The sequence below is a fragment of the Mastomys coucha genome, unplaced genomic scaffold, assembly GCF_008632895.1.
Source record: "Mastomys coucha isolate ucsf_1 unplaced genomic scaffold, UCSF_Mcou_1 pScaffold6, whole genome shotgun sequence".
Lineage (NCBI taxonomy): Eukaryota > Metazoa > Chordata > Mammalia > Rodentia > Muridae > Mastomys > Mastomys coucha.
In genome coordinates, this window is record NW_022196912.1 from 116572392 (window position 1) to 116578474 (window position 6083).

The window sequence follows — 6083 nt, forward strand, 5'->3', positions numbered from 1 at the left end:
GGCGGGGGTGTGGTGGGGTGGGGTGGGGATCAGGGCTAGTGCTGGGAAATGCACATGGTGCTCTCAGGGAGGGGTTCCTGCTTGGTAGCGGTTTCCAGTTTCTGTAGTTTAAGCTCGCCCCGTAAGCTAGCTGACTGACGCCCACAAACGCCATGTAACTACGCACAATGGGCTCTGTTAGCCAGCCTGGGCCTGCCTCCACACACGAATGCTCACACCCTGTTTATTATAAAAGCATAGAGGTGCGCTTTGAGGTCTGAGACTGGAGAATGACGGGAGTCTTGGTCTGCCTGGAGGCAGGGCCTGGGACGCTTCCACAGCCTAGGCTATCTCAGTCTCGCCCTCTTGATTTGCATGGTTCTGGGTCCACTCAATCTCCTGTTGTAGCAGGGTGCCTGGATGGAGGAGCAAAGAATCCCTCTTGCTCGCATTTGCTAGGTTTTTGTGTCTCCTGAAACAAGAAAGAAACCAGACTGCAGCTGATCCTCTTTCTGTCCCAGTTTCGAATTCCCTAGAGGAAGCCCATTGGTCCTGCTTGGGTCAGAGGCCCAGTCAGCTATGACTAGGGAACAAGAAGTTGTTATATATATAGCAAGATGGCAGCCAAGGTCGTGGAAATAGAAAAAAGACCAAGGTCTTTTAGAGAAGCTCGGTGGATAACGGCACTTGCTGCCCAAGCCTGACAACCTGAGTTTAAAACCCAGGCCTGTAACGGTGGAAAGAACCAGTTCCTACAGGCTATCCTCGGACCCCCACACCCTCCGTCTCTCTTCTTTTCCGTCTTATTCTCTTGCAATGAGATTTCAGTATAGTTCAGGCTGGCCTCAGATCACCGCTCACCTGCCTCAACCTTTTGGTGCTGAGACTTACAAGGCCCGTGACACCACCACCTAGCCTATCACTGAAGTATTTAAAGTGTAGACAGACATGGTGGCATATGACTTTAATCCCAGCACTTGGGAAGCAAAGGCAGGCAGATCTCTGTGAGTTGGAAGATTGGTCCCCATAGCAAATTCCAAGCTAGCCAGGACTACACAGTGAAGCCCTGTCTCAAAAACAAACGCAAAAAGTCAAGCACAGACATTACACAATTTCATGCTAAGTGATTAGTCATGCTCAAGGAAGCCTCATGCTTTCCTATAGCAGAGGCGCTCCTACCTTCAACAGCAACAGCCACTCCTCCATGCAACCCAGCCCCCTCCCCCCCAGTTACACCCAGACTTACATAAAGGTCCTCAAAATGTCTTTCACTTTTTTTTCAGCTTACAGTTCCAGGTTATAGTCCATCCCTGTGGGGAAGCCAAGGCGAGAACTCCATACAGCTAGTCCTAGTACATCTATAATCAAGAGTAGAGAGAAGTGAATGCATGCTCTCTATGCTTGCTCAGTTCAGTTTCTTCACTCACACAATTCAGGACCGACCTCAACGGCTGCATGTGGCCTAGGGAATGGTGCCGCCCACAGTTGGATGGAACTCCTCACATCACTAAATAAGACAATCTCTCACAGACATGTCTACAGGCCAGGCTAGTGTGGACAATCCCACAGTAGTACTTCCTTCCCAGGTGATTTATAGCAAGTTGACAGTCAACACTGACCATTGTAAAATGAACATTTTACACTGTATTTGGTGAGCATCAGATCTTCTTAGGCATAAGAAATGTGAGCTGCCGGGCGGTGGGAGGCACTCACCTTTAATCCCAGCACCCAGGAGGTAGAGACAGGCGGATCTCTGTGAGTTCAAGGCCAAACTGGTCTATAAAGTGAGTTCCAGGACAGCCAGGACTACACAGAGAAACCCCAGTTTGGAAAAGAGGGGCTGGGGGAGCCAGGGCAGGGGTGGGGTGGGGTGAGGAGAAAATGAAAGCTAGCTCTACCAGCTAGGGACTCAGAGATAAATGCACTGTGGTAATGTGGGGATAATAAGGAGACATTAGAAAAAAGCAAGGGCCAAGAGATCAGAAAGGTTGGGAGAACGGAGCCAGAGAGCTGGCAGATGTCCCACAGGGGAGCTGCCGGCCTGAGACCTCTGGGAAAATCCTGTGGCTCCTTGAGCTGGTGATTTCCTCCAGTGTGATCTTGCCAACATCCCTGCATATCTCCCTAGGGGAAGGGCTCAGTGCCATATGGATGACAACCTGTGGTGAGTGAGGACCCCACAGACTGTCTCTGGGTGGCCTCTGGCTGCTGAGTGATGGAGTTGGCGGCTTCCTGTCTGAGAACCTAGCGACAGATGAGGTCCTTGCCTTGCCTGGGCTACAGAGTAAGAAAGGCAGGCCCCGCTAGACCTTGCCCCCAGAGAGTGACTCTGGCCAGCTCTAGCCTCAGGCGCGCTGTGATGGTTACACTCTTCATTGTCTACTTGATGCCATTTAAAAATCACCATAGAAACACACCTATAAAGGGTGTTTCCAGAAAAGTTTGGCAGAACTGGGAAGGTGCACCCTGAGCACAGGAAGCTAAAAGGTAAAAACCTGGAGGATAAGTGTGGTGAAATCTTTCCAGTGATTTGGTCTGAGACACACAGGACCCTAAAGGCTGATCAGAGCCCACAAGGAAAAGCTGCTGGTCCTAGGTTGAAACTCTGGGGAAAGGGGCATTCTTAGCATTTAAGGACAAAGTGGAAGCCTACCATTGAAGCTTACACCAGTTAACCCCTGCACTTGGGATTCTGAGACAGGAACATACCGGTGAGTTTGAAATCATGTAGGACAGAGTAATGTTTTTTAAAAAACAATAATAAAAACAAAATAAGGGGCTAGAGAGACAGCTCCGCTGTTAAGAGCGCTGGCTGCTCTCTCTTACAGAACCCAGGTTCTATTCCCAGCACCCACATGGCAGCCCTCAACCATCTCTAACGCCAGTTCCAGGAGAATCCAATGCCTTCTCCTGGTCTCTGTAGGCACTGCAGGTATGTGGTGCACAGACATACACGCAGGCAAAACTATTATACTCATAATATAAAAATAAGGGGTTTTTTTGTTTTTGTTTTTTTGTTTGTTTGTTTGTTTTCGAGACAGGGTTTCTCTGTGAGACAGGGTTTCTCTGTATAGCCCTGGCTGTCCTGGAACTCACTCTGTAGACCAGGCTGGCCTCGAACTCAGAGATCTGCCTGCCTCTGCCTTTGCCTCCCAAGTGGTAAGCTGGTCTGGAGACTAACTTGCCTGTTTATGGAAAATATGAATAAACAAAGAATCAGTGTGAGGAGAAGAACCCAAAGATGGATGGGTGGGTATTCTGATATCACTGGAGAGAGGGGAGAGAGAGGAGAGAGAGAGAGAGAGGAGAGAGAGAGAGAGAGAGAGAGAGAGAGGTCATATGCACACCTTGGGCACTCAGAGGACAACCTTGGGCATTGGTCCACTCATTGTTTGGGGCAGGGTCTTTTTGTGGTTTCCCACTGTGTGCTCCAGGCTGTTCCACATGCTTTATTTTTTTTATATGGTTTTCATGTGGGTTCTGAAGATTTGGATTCACGTCATCCTGCTTCCTAGGCTTGCCTTTTTAACCCACTGAGCTGTCTTTCCAGTTCCTGATGCCCTGCTTAAGTGTTGTGTCTATTATGACTAGTAATTTTTCTTAGGACGCCCCTAGCTCCCCAGGAAGGAGAACTAGAAGCAAAGGACTATTTGGTTCCTCCGTCATACGGAAGAACAGCAGCAGAGATGAGGGGTGGAGAGCAAGCAAGAGAGGCAAGTTGACAAGCAGCCCCTTCAATGAGAGGATGCCTGGACTTCGGGACCCTGCGAAGGGGAGCATTTCATTTCATGGGTCGGAATAGGTAAGGAACTACCCATGTCTCCCATCTCCCATCGGTCGGTCACACAATTGATCCGTGGGGTATTAATTCCTTCTCCACTCTACCCTCCAGTTTGCAGGGTCAAGCTTGTGGGGATGTTGTTGACACTAGGATGTGGGAGGAAGATGATCTTAAACGGAATAACTACAAGGTGTTACTGTGGGCTTTTTGTTGTTTGTTTTTTAGGGATGTGTGCTTCTGTCTGGTGTCCGTGCATGCGTGCGTGTGTCTGTCTTTCTGTCAAAGCCTTCCTAGGTAACCCATGCTGCCTCAAACCATCCTTCTATTTCACCTTCCCCACTGCTGAGAATTATAAGCTATCATGCCCAGTTGAGGTGAGGAATTTGAAGAAACAATCAATACCCAGTGTATGCTGAGTCCGGGTCAGAGGAGGCCTCTTAGGAGGCCGAAGGTTGAAAGCAGGAGTGAGCCAGGCCAAGGGAATGCAGGTTACCAAGAGCCACTATAGACGACCAGGGCCATAACGACTCAGCTGTGTTCAGGGGCCTACTGTGTTCAAAGAAAAGCAGCTCAGCGAGCATTAACAGCATTTACCGAACACCACGAATTTACCAGAACGTGGCCCCCTATTGTTCAGCAGCCCTGCCCTCTCCCCTTTTCTGGGAACTGCCTTCTTACTTCCTCCGCCGCCCCACCCCCACTGCACATGGTTTCCATAGGAACAACCTCGTTCCTAGTCTTGGACCACACCCCTCTGGCCACAGTTGATTGGCTTAGAGGTGAACACCTCACCGAAGCTGGACCAATCAGAGACTCAGACTCTGGAGACTTGGGAAGGTTGGGATCCAGAGAGTGAGTGAGGCTCTGCTTGAAGGGTTGGACAAGTTCGGTCGTTGGTTAGGCGGGTCCTGGCAGCCGGCTTTTCAGTCGAATGAAGAGAAACAGTGAGAGGTGTTAATGAGGAAAACGAAAGATAGGAATAATTGTGAGACCTAGTTCCTGGGCGCCCAAGACGTAGCTGCACCCCTACCCTGGGGCTCTTCAGAACAAAGCCCTCTTTCTGCTTCAGTTGCATCTAGTGGGTTTCTGTGGATTTCAAGACAGGTCTTAACGAGTGCCACGCCAAGTGGTGGGGCTTTCTGAATGCATGGTCTCTGCCCCCAAGAAGGTCGTAAAACAGCGGGAGAGCCAGACGTGTACTCTAAACATTAACTACTGGGGGAAGTGCTGTCATAAAAGGTCATTCAAAGTAGGAGATTGCCTGGGAATAAATTATGATAACAGAAGTAATGGGGGATTTGGAAACGCCCTAGCTGTGTAATTCCCTTGTAATTATGAGAATCAATTGCGTTTTTCCTTTCCTCCTAATCAGGAACGTGGCCACCTTCCTTTCAGAATGACTCCATCCAGCCTATTATCTGGTACTGGGCAAACCACCCCAGGCCTGGGATCCGGTTTTCTCATTGGCAGATTTTGTTTTTGTTTTTTGGTTTTGTTTTCTGATAAATAACAGTCGGGTTTCCCAAAGGATTTAGGTAACGTTGGTCTCTCCTGTGGGGTGACTGGGTCCCTTCCCGCTGACTCCACCAACCGCTCAGCACTAGGTGAATGGGAAGGCTGCTGACTCACTGTACGAGAATCTTGGGTGTGAGCCGCTGATCCAGAGCTCTGCTGATTGATATACCATTGCCTTGTTAACCTCAGGAAGGGGACATTATATCTGGAGAGAAGGTGTGACCCTGTCCAGCTGTCCAGCTTTCAAAGCATACAGACCTTCAGAGTGCTCGCATAATTAAAGACCAAGAGCACCTTGTGGAGAAATGCAGGCTCTCCACTCTCAGCACAGACACCTGTGGGTTCTGCTGAACTCCTGTCATCCGGCAAGTGTTCAGGCCCAGAGCAGATGCACCTTGACTTAAAGGAGGAAGGTGACTCTCAAGACATCTGGATCTAGTTCAGAGTACCCCATGCAGATTGTACAGTTTGAGGTACTTTATGAGCAGCACCTCTTGGTATCCTTGGAAGACTGACTTACACACACACACACACACACACACACACACACACACACACACACGCGAGATCAGGCACCCACTGACACGCCTGTATTTGATTCCTTGGGACCCACACAGTGGAAGGATAGAACCAACTCTTGCAAATTGTCCTCTGACAACTTTAGGTGTACAGTATGGTGGCATGCACAAGAGATCCAGTGCCCTCTTCTGGTGTACTGGCATATATGCAAGCAGAGTACTGTATATGTACTCTGCTTATATATATATGCATATATATATATATATATATATATATATATATATATATA

General features: G+C 49.0%; 1 long non-coding RNA gene across 4 annotated transcripts in view; it reads right to left on the reverse strand.

The window, feature by feature from the left end:
• Positions 1-4446, reverse strand: part of LOC116079954 — a 10618-nt gene extending 6172 nt beyond the window's left edge. For 3 of the 4 annotated variants that reach the window (XR_004114250.1, XR_004114248.1, XR_004114247.1), the window contains exons 1-2: positions 4163-4446; positions 1226-1337 (exon numbers count right to left, since the gene is read on the reverse strand). This is a non-coding gene — a long non-coding RNA (uncharacterized LOC116079954). Of the gene's footprint in view, positions 1-211; positions 452-1225; positions 1338-4162 lie in introns of those variants that run through there. The other variant, XR_004114249.1, reaches the window with a different exon arrangement.
• Positions 4447-6083: the final 1637 nt, after the last annotated feature.